Below are 18,886 nucleotides of genomic sequence, written 5' to 3' on the forward strand. Positions count from 1 at the left end.
TAATGACGGCAAATACCCAAGCTGAGTGCTTTCCTTGCAGCATAGCGTATTTTCGAGTCATGGCCATTATATCCAAATAAGTAAATGCAATCAACAGAGAAAGAGAAGGGGAGGGATGCTGAAGAAGGGCAGGGTGGTACTGTAGTCACATACTAATATAAATTACATTTCAATCTGCACACTGAAAACTGCATTTACACTGGCAACCTCAGGTTTTACTGTTCCAAACAACTCCCAGCAGAGCAGACTAGAGGGTAATGGAGGGTGACCGCAGTGTTGGACTTCATTTCGCCAACAATTTGGGAAAACGGAAACACCTGAAATGCCTCCAAAACTGATTTGAAATGGGAGTGGCTTTAGAAACCCACATTCTTAAGTATTTTAAATAATTTGAACCTTAATTTCTTTAAATGTGTATTACTAGTATTGACAGTTGTGAGGAACTTTCTTGTCTCACCTTACTTTACAGAGCCTATGAACCGATAGGTACCAGCACCGATTCATCATATCATAGATTCACTTGAGATAAATACTGTATGTGCTCAATAGCCGCGAGAGCCAATTCACATAACACAGAAACTATACAATGTAGAAGCAACTGCAGAAGTCCCACATTTGACATGTTTTCTTAACAGTTGCTTTACCCCGAAGAGAACCTGAAAACCATGCAGGTGTTTCTCAAATGAAAAAATTAAACTAGGAGAGAACAAAAAAACCCACAGCTGCTACCATGTGTGAAAAAAAGCTGAGTAAAGCATTTCCTACCTGGACTCACAGCGGAGCAGAGCAGGTCAAGATGTTTGAGTATCAATCCTTCTTTCACACTGATCCAGCTCTAAAAGCTCAGCACTTCTGTACTTTTACACTGTTGGTTACTCTGCTTTCATCTAAGACGGCAATCTCACTTATTGATGGCACTGGGAGCCAATAATCAATAAAAAAAAAAAAATACTGAGAAATCATCACTTCAAAGCCAGTGCGTGCACACATGCACATAAACATACTGTGTCATGACAAATACAAATAACTGGGGTTTTATGCAAGTTGTGAAAGTGTGTTTAATTAGTTTTAAATGTTAGCAAGTCATAGAAAACATAAATTTGAATGAACCATAAGTTGGAGAGGTAGATAGCACATCTAGCTTACATTGACACAAGCATCTCTCAAAGAAATACTTTGACCTTTTGGGAAACATTAACATTTTCTTGCCGAAAGTTAGGTTAGAATATTGATACAACTCTCATATATGTCTGTTAGTAGGAAACTACAGCCAGCAGCCTGTTAGCTTAGCAAAGCCTAAAGACAGCATAACAACAGGGGTAAACTATCATGACTGTCTGAAGGTAATGAAACAGCAGGTTGCGATGTTATGCTGGTCGGTGAATTTTGTTACCTCTAGACAGAGCCAGGCATGCTGTCTCCCTCCGTTTCCAGACATCATGCTAAGCTAAGCTAAGCTAAAGAGCTTCTGGCACTACAGCTTCATATTCACTGTACAGACAAGAAAGCGTATTTCCCAAAATGTCCAACTGTTCCTTTAAATCAACACCCTCAAAAGAGAATAGACTTCAGATTTATTCACTACAACAAAACAAGATGTTAAATCCACTTTCTCATACAGACACAAATAGGCTTCCACACATAAATACACCTCCACTCACTGCAGTGACACCTGATTAAGTCCCTGTTGGCACAGCAACAAATATCAGCATGCACATTGAGCAAGTGATGAACTATCAACAGAAATCCACCCACACCGCTGTGTCCGTCTTTTGCAGTCTCATTACCAACATGCCGTAAGAGAAAGCTGCTTCAGTGTCGCACAATACATTTCAGTACACCCCTATCTCAGCACATGACTGATCACTTCCAGCACTGATTTCACTGAGAGGACGGTGACGTATGAGGTTGTTACGGTGTTGTGGTCAATCATATTGTGTCTAAAAGCTCCCAGAGACAGGGGTCATGCAGGAACCTCACATATTAGTTTGATGTTTCTATGTATGGAAGTGTGTGTGAATACATGAGTACCCACACTGCATGTGTATAACATTTGCATGGTATGCTCGGCTTTGAGCGTCCAGATGTTCCAATTTGTCGTACCGCTTGCTGTCAATGCTTTTATGACTGTTCTGACATGCTCCCATATGGACGCATCTTTGGTGACAGGCTCATCATTTCAGTCAGCCAAGGCCACTGAAACGCCTTCTAATAAGACTGGACCGCTGCCAGAGTCAACACTGTAACTGCTGATGGACAATCACATCCAGGTCTGTTCAGTGTTGCCTGTCTGACAATCGGAAAAGCACTCATACAAAGAAAAAAAAAATCAAGCAGTGTCACCTTTCATTTCCTAAGAAGTTAGTACATTGCTGGTGTTAGCTACAGCTACAATGCAGGGGTTTAAAGTTGTGCGTCTGCGTAAATACTTGTCAAGGCTTTGAGTCATGCTTCTTAAGATGCACTGTGCTGTGGCTGACCCTAACACTCTGACATCCATGTAGAGCAGAAAGAAGAACAAAACCTTATTGGAATAAGTAAGTGAGCAATGCATTAAAACAGATTCGACAATCCTCAACGAAATGCAGGAGTAGCTATTTTACCATTAGCAATGGATTTCTCTTGCTATAGAATAAGACGGTGGACATGGTGAAATGAACATCAGCATTAAACTTGATAACCACGTATGAATGTACAGCATGTTGTTACTGAACAAAAAGTCAGTTGCTGCGGGCTTCTAGTGATGGCATTTAATGAAATATGCACTATAATCTTGACTGTGACTTTGGGAAGTATCCATTGGCACTGTTCCCTTCCACTGATATCCTTAGTTGATGCAGGAGCCGAACAGTCAAACTGAATCTATAATCAGTCAGTACCAATGGGCTCGCTGTGAGACTGCCCTTGAGGGCTAATCTATATGTGTCCCTAGTGCTTAGGATGTCCATGAAATGTACGGACTCCAACCCAGGACACTCGGAGGACTGGCGTGAGAGCAAGGGGGAAATGTCTAGTAACTGATTTGTTGCTCTGTGTCTTTTGGACCTTATTCATATCCTGTTTCTTTCCTTTTTTTTATCCACCCTTTCTTCAGCCTCCATCTATTTTCAATTCTATCGTAAGCCACTGCAATCAACTGCCGCCACCTCACTGAAATATCTGCTTCTTTCATGGATAAAAGGAGAAAAGCGGTTGAGGTGGCAATCAACAGAGTGATCTGTTTATACCTATGTTTTAAGATTGCAGAGTTTTTACTCAAGCCTACACTGTGTATATATAACTGAAGAAAAAAAAAAGGGTGGTCTCAAGACTATTTTGTTGTTTACACGTTTTAGATTTCTTTAAAGTCACTATCATCCACAAACAATACAAACTACTTATTTATCATCCATACATGCAGTAAAGGTTTGGTTCATTTTAATCTGGAAAACAATGAAAAAAAAGATAATTGTTGCCAGATCCTTTCTGCAGGCTCTGCATACTTCCAGTGTTTGATGGCTTTGCCCTCTATCAGCACCTGCAGTACACTTTTAATATTATCCTGCTACAATATTTTAACAGTGCTCTTCAGGGAGCTCCTGGAACACTTTGTATCCTAAAGCCTAACTTGTTAAAGGTGATGGTGTTGACAGGGCACCTACATTTTCTTTAATAAATTATAACCTCTGACGGGACTGATGGTGCAGAATCTTGTATTAAAATAAGTCCTTCTTTTCTTTATGTATATGCTTATATGTTTGTGTGTGTGTGGAGAGAGACTGTCAACCTGCCAGCCCCTCCCTCTCCTGTCAAACTCTCCCCCGCGTGTGCTTTCTATCTCATGGTGCAGAACAGAACGGGGTTAGGAAAGCTTTTCTTTCCCTCCCTCGCCTTCATCTTCCAGCCTCTGACCATCATTCTTGGGTCGGAAACGTCAAACACGCCACCACTGAACCATTGTAGGACATACTGTCAACTTTTCCACCCATCAAATCAAGTGTCTGACACAAGCATTGTCTTGGTGACTGTTTAACATCCAAGCCCTACATCCTGGAGTTCATGTGTTTGACATGAAGAGTTTCAGCATGTGCTATGTGGATCTGTGGTCTCTGTGCTCCGCTGTCATTGTGAGGGTCTACGGTCACTAGCCTTGGACTCATGAGAGTGACGACAGCCCAGAAACAAAGAATCTTTACTCAGACCCTGAGGTTTGTATAATTTGGACATGTCACACGCATGCCTGGCATCACTTTGAGATGTTGAGCGTTGCCTTGTTAGTAATGTGACTTCTGTGTCAAGAGGACCAACTTGATTGGCAACAATGTCAGCGTGATATAAAAGGTTGCAATGGCAGATTTTTTTTAAAAGTTTAGTCATGCTTACATTCACACTTCTACTCACACATCTCATGTTAATGCATTTGGGCCTATATGCTTATATATTTCCATAGAAAAAAAAAAAGGTTGTACACAATAGAAATAAAATAAATCCTCCAAAAATTCCAAAGCCCAGAATTAACATCCGGTGCATTCAAATTCAAATTAAGGCACGTGGTTTATCTCTTCACATTTGATATCTCCATTCTCCATATTCTTCAGTGAACGTGCTCTTCACGTTATTCCTCCTGTGGCCCTTCACAAGCTCTCTACACGGATCTGTGTACGAATATCTTTCAACCCAAACCCAGTTTTATTTGTATTTTTTATGGTTGCAATGATTTTAAATCTATTCTATATAAATCACATCGCTGTCCGATGTATAATTAAGATGCCGATCAATAAAGCAGAATCAAAGCTGGTGAGTAGATTACAGCAACAACACGGCTTTTGAATGACCTCCAAAACCACTTAGACTCCTCTGTGTTATGTCTGTATGTCCTCATATCACAATGAAAGTTGACAGATTATATTATTTTACTGCAAACTACAGCGTAGCACTATCACACACTTTTTTTTGTCAAAAACCAGAAGGCAGCTTAATATGATTTACAACAGTATGATGTGTTGAACCTGCTTGTTTTGCACACGGTTCCCAAATAATACAAATTAAAAGTAAATTCATGATAATTTGCCTGAAGTGCCTCAAGTTTCCTCCTGTGGTAAGTACAGTACTACCAATCTCTTAGATCAAACAGATGTGTATTATCGCTCCATATGTGTCTCACAGAACAATAAAGTCTGCCATGTCCGCCGTATTGATACGACAAAGATATACTCTTTCACTTAATATCATTTTTATCGGAGACTGTAAATGAATGTTATGAGGGCACATTTAAAAGCACATTTTCATGATAGAAGCGTCTGTGTGTATTTTACAGTACATGCAGTATGCATACACTGTGGCTTTAAGATGTTTAGTACATTGACTATTCATTTACTACTAGTATCCTTGCACAGTATGTATTAGTATGTATTAAACGCATCCCCAGTTCCCTTTGCCTCCTCAGGGGAGATCAACAGGAGTTTAAGGTTTCTGCTCCGAGCTTGCTGAAAGCACACACTAACATGTTGTGCACATTGACCTCCACTGTAAAGATCCCACGGGAAACTATTTGAAGTTATAGTCATTTATAACCTCCTCCACTGAGAGGTAGACTCATTTTATCATTACCAACACAAGATCTGCAAGTATCTGCCTTCTGTCAGTGCAGATTCAGATTTTCTCCATCCTGCATGTGTGTGTGTGTGTTTTACTGCAGGTGTGTGTGTGTGTGTGTGTGTGTGTGTGTTTGTGCATCAGCGTGTTCTTGTTTGTGAGGCGACTACAACAGAGCAAAAGAAGTGCCAGTTGAGAAAATCTAATAGGTGATCTAGCTCTAGTACTATTGTTAGTTTCTCAACATTACCAGCCTGAACAAGTTGATCATTTGTAAAGATAATTTGATTGTTAAAATGTTGTAAGAAGAAACTCTTTTTAAAGTTAAAGCTACAATTTGAGTCTGAAGGGGTTACAATGTTCTCCAACCTCATTTATAGGAGTGATGGTGCTTTTTTCCAAATAATACTTGAAGCTTTAAGGAAGGATAAGGCCTACTTGGCAGTGGGACACTCGTCTGCCACCAGCACAATAAGAAGGCAACAGGAAGCTAGCCAAGCACTAGCTCTCAGCACTAGCTGTAGGGGTCTAAGCAGCAGGAAAGCAGTACCGCAACATAGCTTTTGCTACATGCCTGCCAGATTTGAGCATGAATAAATAAACACAGCAAGATCTGTCCAATTTTCCCTCAGCCCCCGGCTTTAAACCAGAATACGTCTGACACCTGCTATGATCATTCATTATCCTTTCCTCACATGCATTATTTCACAGGTGCCAAGTTAAAAATAGTTATATCTATTTTTGATGGGTTCCAACGAATAAAGTGAAATAAAGCCCACTTGTGCTTGACACAGCAAATAGTGCCAGATGAGGAGATTACTGCTTGTTAAGCTGTTCCAACTGTGGTTCCCCCCAACCAAATTACTCAACAAGTCACAGTTCACTTGTTAGAAAACTAGGGGGCCTTCTGGGGAGAAGAAGGACGCCTAAAACATCATTTACTGCACCATCAATGGTCACGTTCAACAGAGACCTTTTAACAAGGAGTTATATCCATGTGGAATGGTTCAGGAGTCACATCATTTTGCCGTGTGCATTGTGTTTGTGACTTCATTAAAATCTTACTTACGCTGCATTAAGGAGCTTTCTTGCATTAACTGCAATTTGTAAAGCATTGCGTTCAATATTCATTTGAATTCATTATGAAGCTCCATTTCCTCCACTGCTTATTTCTCTAACGGCAGTCTACTGTCAAAAAACTGGTGCTCACTCCTGCAGCCCGACCAGAAACATGCTTGTGTGCCGTCTATTTAAAAACCCAACGGAAATCTACACTTTCCATATGTTTGTCATAAATCATGGGGCTGCTTTAGTTGAGCGTAACACAAAAAAATGTCACAGTAGCGCTCAGTAACACCTTGCTGAACCAAGCTATACCTGAATCTGCGTGCGCTTGTCAAAAACATGCCGAGCAATCAGAGTCTCACATCCTTGTGGGATATCTTCCAAGACTTCTGAGACATACAGTACAGTACATGTGTGGAGCTACTCAGTAACTTGTATCCTTCAATATGCACCAATTATTTTGTAGTTACATGAAATGGAGAAATGAAATGAAAGCTTAAGATTTGAAATAATGTGAGGAAATGCCATTAACGTTCTGACCAAAAGAAAAAAGAAGAAAAAAAAAATGATGGTCATTGATTGTTAAGTCAATTATGAAGTAACAATGTCAAACATTCTCTTCAGATGACTCAAAAGTGGAGATTTCCTGCTATCATTGTAAACCTTTGGATTTTAGACTGATGTCTCTTTAAGGTCTAGAACATTTTACACACGTTTCAAAATGTTTTGCTCCTTTATAGAGTTAACAATTATTTCTTTTATGAATAAAATAATAAACAGATTAATCAATGATGACAATAATCGCGAGTTGCAACTCTTATTTAGGAAATGATCAGCACAAAACAGTTGTGATTCGCAGGAAATATATTTTTGTCAGTGCTTTGAACTATAACAAAGTTTGGCAATGAAGCAGCAACAAAGAAGACAAAGTGTGGCAGCTTTGTGAATCATCCAGTAGACACAGACCGCATCAACCAAGGGTGAGTGGTAAGTCAGCGAGACACCCAGCTTGGTGCTAAGAGGCGGGGGCGGGGTACAACCTGTCCTCTGCAAAATGGCAGGAATAACAGGCTGACACACAAAGAAAAATTGGTCTTGGCTGTCGAGAAAGTGAGACAAGGAGAAAGACAGAGACACAGAGGTTTTTTTTGTTGGAGTAGAAAGAGAATAAGGAAACAGCAGATGGTGGAGAAATAGCAGGGGCTGGAGAGAAGGAAGTAAAAGAATACACGCCATTAAACAGTATTGAGAAATGTGAAAAGCAAGTGATGGAGAACGGGCAAAAAAGAAGCTGATGGAGGCAGAGAGAGATGGAGAAAAAAGACAAATGTGAAGGACTGCAAACGGTCTCAATTCAAGTAAGAGAGGCAGGTGATTAGTAGTGATGTGATGACTTGAGGTGAGTGTGTGTGTGTGTGTGTGTGTGTGTGTGTGTGTGTGTGTGTGTGTGTGTGTGTGTGTGTGTGTGTGTGTGTGTGTGTGTGTGTGTGTGTCTGGGTGTGTGCCCGCATGTGACTGCTGATGAAGGATAGCTATCTAGCTAGAAAGGGAAAAAGGAAAAGGAAGAAAGAAAGGCCACCAGCCAAGTGGTGTAGTACCATCCTGGGAAAAACAGCATCTGTCTCAGCAACATAGAGGAACAATCAATAACTATACAGTTAAAATGTGTGTGTATGGATATGTGTGTCACTGGCGCATTGGCCTTTACAGTCTGCTTACACTGCATCTATCGCTGTAATTTGATAGAAATGTATGGTATGACAATGATATGTGAAAGTGTGTATGAGCACGTCTGTCCCAACCACTACTGGATCTTTGGGGTTGATACTAAAATATATATATCTGCCAATAGTATTATTTATAATTCTATATTCTATAACATAATCTTGATACATATCCCATTGTTGTTTTTAAAACAATGTGACCAAGATACATACTAGTGGGACGTTATAGAGTTGATGAATGAACTTGTCAGCACTCTCTGGTAGAACAACTATGTATTGGTGACACTCTTTCAAAATGGCATTTCTGTTATTTATACAACAGTATATATATATAAATATATATATACACATCAATACCAATAAGCAAACAACAGTCGATCTATTGATAGCTCTAGACTGAAATGCTTCAATAACTAATAGATGGATTGCAATGCAATTTTGCACAGACATTCACGGTCCCCAGATGAATCCTACTAATTTTCGCTTTTGACTTTTCCTCTGGCTCCACCAGCAGGTTGACATTTTTTGTCTCTTAGTCAAATATCCAGACAACCATTGGATGCATTGCCGGGAAATTTGGTACAGATTTTCATGGTGCCCAGAGGATGAATCCAAATGCCTCTGGTGATTCGCTGATATTTTATATAGGGCCACTATCGGGTCGGACTCATCCTGTAAAAAATATCTGCCTTTAGTGTCCTTTGTGTTTAGGTTAATTAGTAGATGTTAGCAAACTAAAATGCTAAACTAGATTGTGTACATAGTAAGAGTACACGTCAGAGCTGCTACCATGATTGTCGACTCTCACACACAGATACATGAACTGTATTTCCTTTTTCCATTATGAGGCATCCTTTACATGCCAATTCTTTGACTATGTTGATTTGTAAACACTTTTAGGAAATAATTAGACTTTATTAGGACATTTTACATTGCTTCTCATTAGGACTGTGCCGTTTCCTGCTTGACTTGCTATAAACTGAAGCACACGGTCAATATGTCCCCTTTATCTCATCTGTAACCTCTCCTTTCACAGTATTTCAGCCATAAATATGAACAAGAAGGGGGGCTGTAATCTCACGGCACAGCAGCATAATACCAAAATCCATTTCTATATGGTGCCCAGTCCTAACTACAAAGCTCCATTTAAGAGTGGCAGCATGTGGCTGAAGATGATATGTAACTATGCAATTCAAAGTGAAGCATGCAAATATCTGTTTCTGCGACCAGTGGAGAAAGCAAAGTGCAATTCACATAATGGATTTTCTTCCCTTACATGGGCGTACTGTGCAGAGTGTCAATATCTTTTTTATTAATTATACAAATATACTTTAATTTATCACTGCCAGGAAAGTATGCAAACATTACTCTCACGCACAACACACGCAGATTCATGATGGATTAAAGTGTGTCCACGGCTCTCAAAAAGATGAATATATATGTGTACTGTATATACACTGCATTTACTTCTGTATGCAACCTTTGAAGAAGTCTAATATAAAATGGGGAGAAAGACTCTGATCTCCCAGAGAGAATAACCCTGTTGGTCAGATTCACTGCAATCAAAAGGACCGTCTGTTTCTCAATGTGTGTCAGGGGGAATTAAGACCCCTGAATGAGAAATCAAATCACACAGCATTTCCTTTCATCTTCTCTTGAATCGATAGCATGTCATAAAGTATGTTGGAGAAGGCCTCGCAGCATTCTGGCATAATTTACCGACAAGGATGACTGCTTCTTCATTCTTTCACACAGTTTCAAAAAGAGAGGAGCTTCTTGCAACACACCTTTTTGAGCTAACTCCTCGAAAATTTCAGGTTTTATCACAGTCAAATTGACTCGCTGGGATTAGACCTTCATCAGAGTATTTGTCCTTACAATGCAAACATTTCCGTCATCCAATTTAGTCAATTTAGGCTTTCCCCTGCCTGGGTGTTTGATGGATGTCCGGAGTAGTTGGCAGTGGAGTGGAGACTACGCTTTGATGTTCAGGCCCAGACTGTTAGAGTATTCAGGTTGACTTTGATAAACCCCATTAGTGTATCGCTACATCTCCCTCTCTCTCTTTCTCGCACACATTTACAAGCTATGAGCCTCAGAGGAATGGATGTGAGGGCAAAAATACAAGGTTGCTCCGGCACTGCATAAAAAGCAAGAGAGGCAAAAAGCGAATGATGAAGAAGATAAATAACCGGCATTTGCTGACAGAAAGGGGAGGCAAATTGATTGAGATGACTCAGAATGAATTAAAAAAAAAAAATCAGATGGTGGCACAGGGTTTTGTGATCAAAGATTTACATATGCAATTTCAGGCTTTAGTCACCATAAAAGATTGAGAGATGTGTATCTCCACGTCACTGGAGACAGCTGGTTCTTTGAATGTGCCAGCAGAGCTGCAATGGGTGAACATGAGCTGGATCATAAAAGAATGAGTGATTCGTCAAGAAATGTGGCGGAGGTCGTACTCTACATGCACGGCAACGCAACGCCCCCATTCACCACTCGCCACTATCTAAATTGAAAAGAGTATTTATACCAACTTAGGGATCAGAAGTTAATGGAAGCAGTCATGCATCAATTGAGTTACATAAAAATGTCCGTTGGAAACGGGTGAGATAACTACATCCTTTTAAAAGATTTTTAATTTTCTCAAATTGGCTTTTTGTGTCTGATCGAGGAAGTGTGTGAGTATGTGCGAGTGTGGGTGGGGGTTGAAGACACATTACTGTGAGAGTTTTAATCAGACATCAGAAGGGGTATTAACGGGGAAATGTGCTAAAAGAGTAGGATCAAATAAAGATCTCACGCCAGTGTAATGAAACGCTGCTCTCGGTGAGTCGGCTAATCACATTTCCGGCCAAGTTGCAGCACAGATTGCTCAAAGCAAAAAATAAAAAAGGGTGCAATGACAGAGGTGGGAAAGTGATTAAGATGGAGTTTGCACTGTTCCTCCATTACTGAACATGTAATGAAACCTTTGGCACAAAAGACAGGCTGATTGGTGGACTTACCCTGCCCTCATGTAAACTCTTTTCACTCACTCGGTATCTAATGCCTCGCTTATAATCCCATCCGTTAGTTTACAGGAGGGAAATGCTATCATTTATGTTGCTTCACGCATCTGAACCCCAGGCAAACTTGCCTCTAGCTGATGAAATCCCTCTCACATTTAATGAAATGGAAAAAACCCAATCCTAATCAGGATTGCACCGAGAACACCCAAAAGAGATTTTTAGTTGTGTTGACAAAACGCAAGCTGTGCCAAAAGAAAAATCAACACTACGTTCACTGTCAATGTCTTTTTACTAAAGTAAAGCAGCAGAAAGCTCAAAACTCTCACAACTAAACTGCCAACTCAACAATATGCATCATTGCTGTGGATCATACCGTAACATCATTGCAACTGTGCTTCCTGCTGAACAGGGCAGCAATGTTTGGAAACTTATGGATTTACCCTTCACATAAAACTTTATAAGGGGCACATTGAAGATGCAGTTCTTGGCAGCGTAGCTTTGGCTTGGCTGCACATTTCAACAAACACATCTGATTGTGATCACGCTGTGGGAAGCCAGTTAGGGATCATGTACTTGGCACTGCACTATAGCGACTCCTGCAGTTTGGTTGCGGTGCCTCCCTTGTAGAAGGGTGGTGGTATCTTGATGATTGGTGAAGATACTACTACTACTACTACTACTGTACGAACTTAAACACTAGAGGCACGACCGATCATGCCAGGACGCATTTACTGTCAAGACTGTTGGTTCCGAGATTGGATCTAGCTCACATTTGGATCTGATTAGTTAAGAGATGGCTCACATTGAGTTTGGACCTCAGTGAGGTGTGCACAGCATGTGGGCACAATCCAGACAATCTATGAAACGAAAGTCTCGCGTCATCTTCCCAAGTGTAACCAAAGCCATAGACTCAAAGGTGTGGGAGCGACAACCAATTATGCTTGTTTTTATATTCTTAGAAATGAAATGGAGCTGTTTTTTACTCCGACTCAACTCTGCAAAAGCGCTTTAAACACTAGTAAAAAAATCCTGTTCTTGCTGCTTCCCCATTCAATATGACAGAGCTTCACCAAGCTACAATCCCTGCATACACAGGACATTTACTACTGCAGTGCAACCAATCAGAGCTGAGTATACATGCTCAACTACAACTAACACGCCTGCCAGCTTCAGGCTTTTGAGAGGCAAGAGGGAGACCTTCCTTAACAGGAAAACCGCAAATGCTTTGCAACTCAGGACTAAAATGCCAGATTTCTTAAAATCACCTTTGTTTCAGCCGGAAGGGCGAAACAACAGATGTTTGACAAGTAGCGTGTCAAGAGATCCACCGCTTGGAGCTAAAACCTCACTCCAGAGCTAGTGCCACCAGCAAATGAATATTTAAGCAATGCCAAAGCCATGCTCTCCACACACTCAATTTAAGCATTTCCACTGAGCTCTTTCTAGCACAATTTCCACAAAGCCTTGACTCTTCAGAGGCAGAGCACGATAAAATCAATGACTCTGACTTCCCTCCAGATCCGTCAATCTCACCTATAAACTACAAACACACATTGAGGATTCTTTTTAGGTGGATTTAAACTAATCCCACCACCATCTCATACCCCCCATTTTCTTTATTTCTCTGTCTGATGAGTGACCCTGGGATTCTGTTTCAAGCCCTCTTACCTTGCTCTTTGCTGTGTTGAAATACTGTGGCAGTGGAGATTGGTTCACAAATGTGTGATTACAAACATGTGCTCCATGCTTGTGGTAGAATGGCCTTTTGCATGTCATTTTAGATGGTATTATTTGTACAGAATTTTTGCTCCACGGCAAACACCCAAGTCGAGCACGTCAAAGGTCTTTGAAATGATAAGTAAAGTTCATTTGGCACAAAGACAAATTATTCTGTCTGGTTTTAATCACCAGTACAGCCAGCACACATGTTTTCACCTCATATCAAAAAGAGACAGAGTGAAATATCAACTAAATCAGAAGGTAAAGTTGGCGGACTTTTGAAATATTAAGAAATAACGTGTTGCCCAGAGGGCGACAGAATTCTCAGTCAAGTCTCACAGATTTAACCTAATCTTTTCTAATTTAATAAAAATAAAATGATGTCCTTGTGGCACTCGGCTATCTAGGGAAGGGATGGTGATTTAAATCTCACTTGAATTTTACATTTTGTTAAACGTTCATGCTTAGATTCTCTGTTCTACTTTGTTGTCTTTAATGTCCTTGTTGTTTTATACTTCTCTTGTTTATTGTATGTTCTATGTATGTATGTACGATGGGAAGCAATGTGTAACCGGAGTCAAATTCCATGTATGCACACGCATACATGGCCAATAAAGCCAATAAAGCTGATTCTGAAGAGGCCCTATGGATTATGCCTGAATCTTTAAGATTGCTATACATGGCGAGGGTGGTTATGAATTAAGTATTTGCAGGGAAACGGACGTTATTTTCTCCTCCTTACAACAATGACCATTTTTACAGCCAGCATACAGTACAAACTAAGATCCAACGTCACCTCTACAAACAAACCTGATCATTGCAAGATGATGAATCTGCAGATTTCCCAGAAAACATTCAGACTCAGCTATTATTGAGTGTCAGTTAAGAATACTTCTTTCCTGTGCAATATTACAGTCCTATAAAACTTGCGTTACTATAAACCTGGAGGATTTCCTAAAACAATTTGATCCCCCTGCTGCAGATCTGATATTTCATTACATAGAATGCATAGTGCATGCATGAAAGATAAAGTCAGTATGTGTATAACATTTTAATCCTGGAGATATAAAGCATCTGTCACTGAAAAACTGTTTCCTAGTATTGTGTTTTTTCAACCACAACAATCTAACCATACAGAGAATAAACTGTAAGGGCAATAAGCAGCTTCAAGGCTGTGGAAGAAGAAGTGCAGAAATGTGTGTCTGTGTATCATGAGGAGTCGTTTGTATGCATGTTAGGCACAGAGGCTTATTAGTGGCCACAAGGTAAAAGCCAATTGGCATCCTTTTATAGATTGTGGCGAGAAAAGCCAGTGTCAGCTCAATGAATATTCAGATAGAAGCAGAGCCTTGAGGGGACATGGAGCAGTCCCAATCTTTTATCAGACTTGCGAGGACACAGCGTGGTCATAACCTATTCACAGCAATCCAAATCTCTCTTTGTACCGCCGGATTCTTCTTTCCTTTCTTCTTTCTTTGCATCGATCACATACTGTATACAGTGCGTACATGCAGCAGTATACTCTTCCTCCACATCAGCTTCCTCGAGCTGTACATTCTGCAGTGTGGGGGAATAATGAAAGCCAGCAACGATGGGTGGCCATGTGCGTCGCATTGTATAGGGGTGCTGTGATTAATCGAGCTTGCCAAATGGAAAATGAAATGCCAGCAAGGCCATGCTGTTCAGCAGGCTGTTAGTGTTTGTTTGAGGGAGAAGAGAGAGATGAACACACATGATCAACTTCCTGACCTTTCCAGGTCCTTGCACTTTGCAATCTACCAGAATGACGTCCAATAGAAGACTATGGTCTTAATTGAGTTGCTGGGCTCCATTGGTGTACAGTCGGTGGTCTGAGAAGAAAATAAAAATGTTCTCTCACACCCTCCTGCACCTCAATTATCACAGATGGATGAGCAATTTCAGCTTTGAGAAGGATGAACGAAGACAGAATGTGCGAGAGAAGCTGACGGAAACCAACACCTTGCTAAGAACATGTTTATGTTTGTGGCGCCATCATCCTGAGAGTTCTTTCAGTTCTCGTGACTCATGGTTTCGGAGCCAAGCAAATGCTTGGCACCTTCAGCAAAAGTGAAGTGAAAACAACTGCAAAGAACATCACGCAATCTGTTTTCACACCCCCAGAAAAACCAAATGTCACATGCACATTCAGGACCACAAACAGTAAACATTGAAATTTAACCTGGTCTTTCCTGCAGGAGCTGTTAAGCAGCCCGCAAGCTCACATAATGGATCCTCTGGGTGCAATATCAATCCTTCAAACAGACAGGTGGAGAACTGGGGGGAAGTCAAGCAGGTCTTTCTGTATACAATTTTGCCTTGGCCTGCTTCAAAATTCTGCCATTATGGGTATGAACGAGCAGGCATCAATTTAACCACCTCTCCACACCCTGCACAGATACAGACTGATGCAGACTATTCTGTTCTGCCCTGTAAACATATTTTGTTCCATTATTATTACAGTGAATAATCCTTCCTTGGTTGAACCTAGGGAACCCTAGAATAAATTAAATATGATGGACTCAGAGGAGCCGGAGAATTACAGTCAGTTTTTAAACCATAAACCACTTGTCATGGTTTTCCTATAAGCCTATCAAATGGTAATGATATGCATTAACCTTCCACTACAGTCCCAACAGTATATGACCCAAGCTGCACTTTCATTTCATGAAATGTACCATCAACTCATTTTATTGTCATTTCCTATATGGGAGTATTATATATTGTTGTCGGCGTCTGTTTGAATCTACAAATGTTTTATTATTCTGAAATGTTTTGAGGATTACTCAAATTCCACATTTCATAATCCCATCATGGTTTTACCCTCCTTAGTTGTTGAACGTTGACATAATTCTCCTAGCGGCTATACAAAAGCTTGCCATTACCTATTAGATTACCTTGATGCCAAATGTGATTTAGCTCCCTTCGGAATCAGACATTTGCTCTGAGATGATAAGCTGGGAATGCAAAGTCCAATCCACTGCCAAAAAGGGTGTAAGAAAATGGTGGAGAAACATGTAGGTAAAGAAAACAGACCATCATTCAAACTCAGCAGTTAGTCAGTCGGCATTTTTCTCCTCATATGTTAATACAGGAACTCCCAAAGGAAACTGATAAGATGAAGATGAAAACAAACACAAAACCCGTCAAGCATGGAATGCAATCTGCTCTGCGACAACCTTCGAAAATCAGAGGTACAAATCAGGAGCGATGAGCGAACAAAACATTCACCTTCCAAAAATGAAAAGACCTTTTCAATCAACTCTTAAGAGAATAATTCTCCAAGACGTTTGAGGCCTTAAATGTGTGCAGAGATAAAAACACACACAGGTCAATCTCACTGCTGCCTAATACAGCATAATGGAGAGAGTCAGGCTCTCAGCATGACAGCCAAGGATCCACCACGGTGATAGGCTAATGAAACAAAGAGCCCTAGGCGAGTTGTTATGCCTACAGAGCAAGGGAGCAGGGGGAAAAACACACTTGGAACAGTCCAGCTAATTTCCAATGCAGTTCTGAGAGCAAATACCATATGGATCATGTGTACAATGTAGCAAACACTGTGTCAATACACAATAGGTCGCTCTATTGTGGACGCAGCACAGGACGGACACAGGGGTTTGAATAGGAAGGCCGCCAAAATTGTGCTACAGATTGGAGAGATGCATGGTGTTGAAACACACACCCACACACACACACACACACACATGTTCCAGCATACCGTAGGTACACTAGGGTATTGATACATATGGTGTGTGCAGTCAATCAATACAAGACACAACCCCTTCAAGTCAATCCCCAAACCGGGCAACAAACAAATACACCCCCACATCCAGCACGGTTTACATTACTGCAGGCTTCCAGCTACAACAGAGCAGCGCCCTGACCCCCACAGCATCTGTAGCTGAACAGCATGCCTGGGTAACAAACTGCCACAGAGGATGGAAGCAGGAGACAGGCTGAGCCGCTGATTGATCTGCAGGGTAATTGGCTGGGAGCGGCTGAAACAGCCGAAGGACGTAAATATCAGCCGTCCTGTTGGATAGTGACTTTAGTTCCACGGGGCGATAAACTCTGACTGGTTGTCCCCTGAGCGAAGGCTCGTAGTCTGATAAGCTGGTGAACATTTTGTGCCAGGACTTCTCTGCTGAGCGGTATGGATCGAGGTATGATGTCAGGGGAAGAAAAGGAGAGGAGTCACACAAGGCAAAAAGAGAACAAAAGTTGTGTGTCAAAGTTCAACAAAGTTTCCAAAGCAATGCCATTTCAATTGTGTGATTTTGCAATTAGATTGTACCATTTGAAATGCTAGTGAGTAAACGTAATGGCAGGTTCATGCTTAAAAGATAATTCCTGCTAGTTACAATTTAAGAGATCTGTATTATCAAAGTTGAAATCCATCTTTATAATGGATCTTTATTACAAAAATGTTAAGTTCAATGTAATTATTGCCAAAGCTATGAAAAATAAGAACCAGGTTGTTAAAAACTGGAACTATCCTTTAATGCGGACATTGCGGGTTGCATAGCCGAATATCCTGGAGCAGCACAGAAAGCATGTTAAACATGTACACCAAGGTGAGTGAATGGGACATCTTGTTTCACATGGATCTGGTGCATAAAACATAAAAAGCATGAACCATGCATGTCAGGGAGACAGGCCAGGAGAGAAGAAAAGAGGTAGTGTTCGCTGAAAAAAGAGAGACAGAGAGCTGAGTTCAGAGAGCGAGGGTGAGACCGTCCTCTTCCACAGCTGCAAGAGGTGTGCCTGCAATGCTAACTGACTCCATCCATCTCCTTTTGCTAAAACAGAGGCAGTGTCGGGGGACGGGTGTCTTCAGCTGAGCTCAAACGTAGCAACCGTCATTCTTCCTCACTCACACTGGAGCACAGGAGATTCTTTGGGAAATGAGATTGATGTGGCAGCCTGAACTCAAAAACACTAAGCTGTGAGGGGCTCCACGGGAAAACCAAAAGGTCTGACCACCATCAACTTTTTTAGTTTTTAAAATGAAATGAGTCATCTGAAGATGAACACACAGAGACCCGCATCATTTCTTCAGTTTATTGCGTTACACATGAGGAGTATTACACTGTGAGCATAATACACCTACACATTTTCCCAGCAGAGAAAAGACAGACCCATAACAATCAGAGAAACAGTCGGCAGCGCAGAAGAATCAGGAAGAACACTCCCAGAGAATGTGTTTGAACTACAGGAAGCACTGATAAAAGTAATCATTCGGGCAAAATATTGGGATGGTTTTTTTGTGTTGATTTATGAGGAGTGACTTAATGCAAGCAGCTCATTCCGGCAAACACACTCTTCACTGAGATCTTGGGAGAACAGAGAAAAATGCACCACAGGAGATTTATCTCATGAATTTCATCTACCGTTCCTCTGTGCACCTTTGTGAGTCTAAATCCCTACCAGTGTTGGGCCATGGAACATGACATTTTACACCCAGTGCCTTAGGTGCTATAGCAGTGTGGGACAAAGTCCTTATTGGATTTAGGTTGAGAGATATCGCAATAGAAAAAGTCAGACCACAAATCACATGCTCAGTTTTCACTATGAGACATCTATTTGGACGACTGTATGAGTCATGATTCTGCAACTGCATGTTAATCAATCAACATATTAAGATCATGTAGTTTAGAAGAAATTTGACATTTCCATTTTTTTCTTTTTTGAAAATCAGAAGCAAAAAACAGTCACAGCCCCCCAATCTGTAAAATATTATAGTGTATACGTTTGACTTCTTTTGCTCAT

The 18,886-nt window shown here is 40.8% G+C and overlaps 1 protein-coding gene across 7 annotated transcripts in view; it reads right to left on the bottom strand.

The window, feature by feature from the left end:
* The window catches only part of neto1l (neuropilin (NRP) and tolloid (TLL)-like 1, like), a 63,998-nt gene that overhangs the window by 36,149 nt on the left and 8,963 nt on the right, over positions 1–18,886 (bottom strand). The gene's annotated exons all lie outside the window — the stretch shown is intronic.

The sequence above is a fragment of the Cebidichthys violaceus genome, unplaced genomic scaffold (genome assembly GCF_023349555.1).
Source record: "Cebidichthys violaceus isolate CVI_PGR_0920_01 unplaced genomic scaffold, fCebVio1.0.p SCAF_15, whole genome shotgun sequence".
Taxonomy (NCBI): Eukaryota; Metazoa; Chordata; class Actinopteri; order Perciformes; family Stichaeidae; genus Cebidichthys; species Cebidichthys violaceus.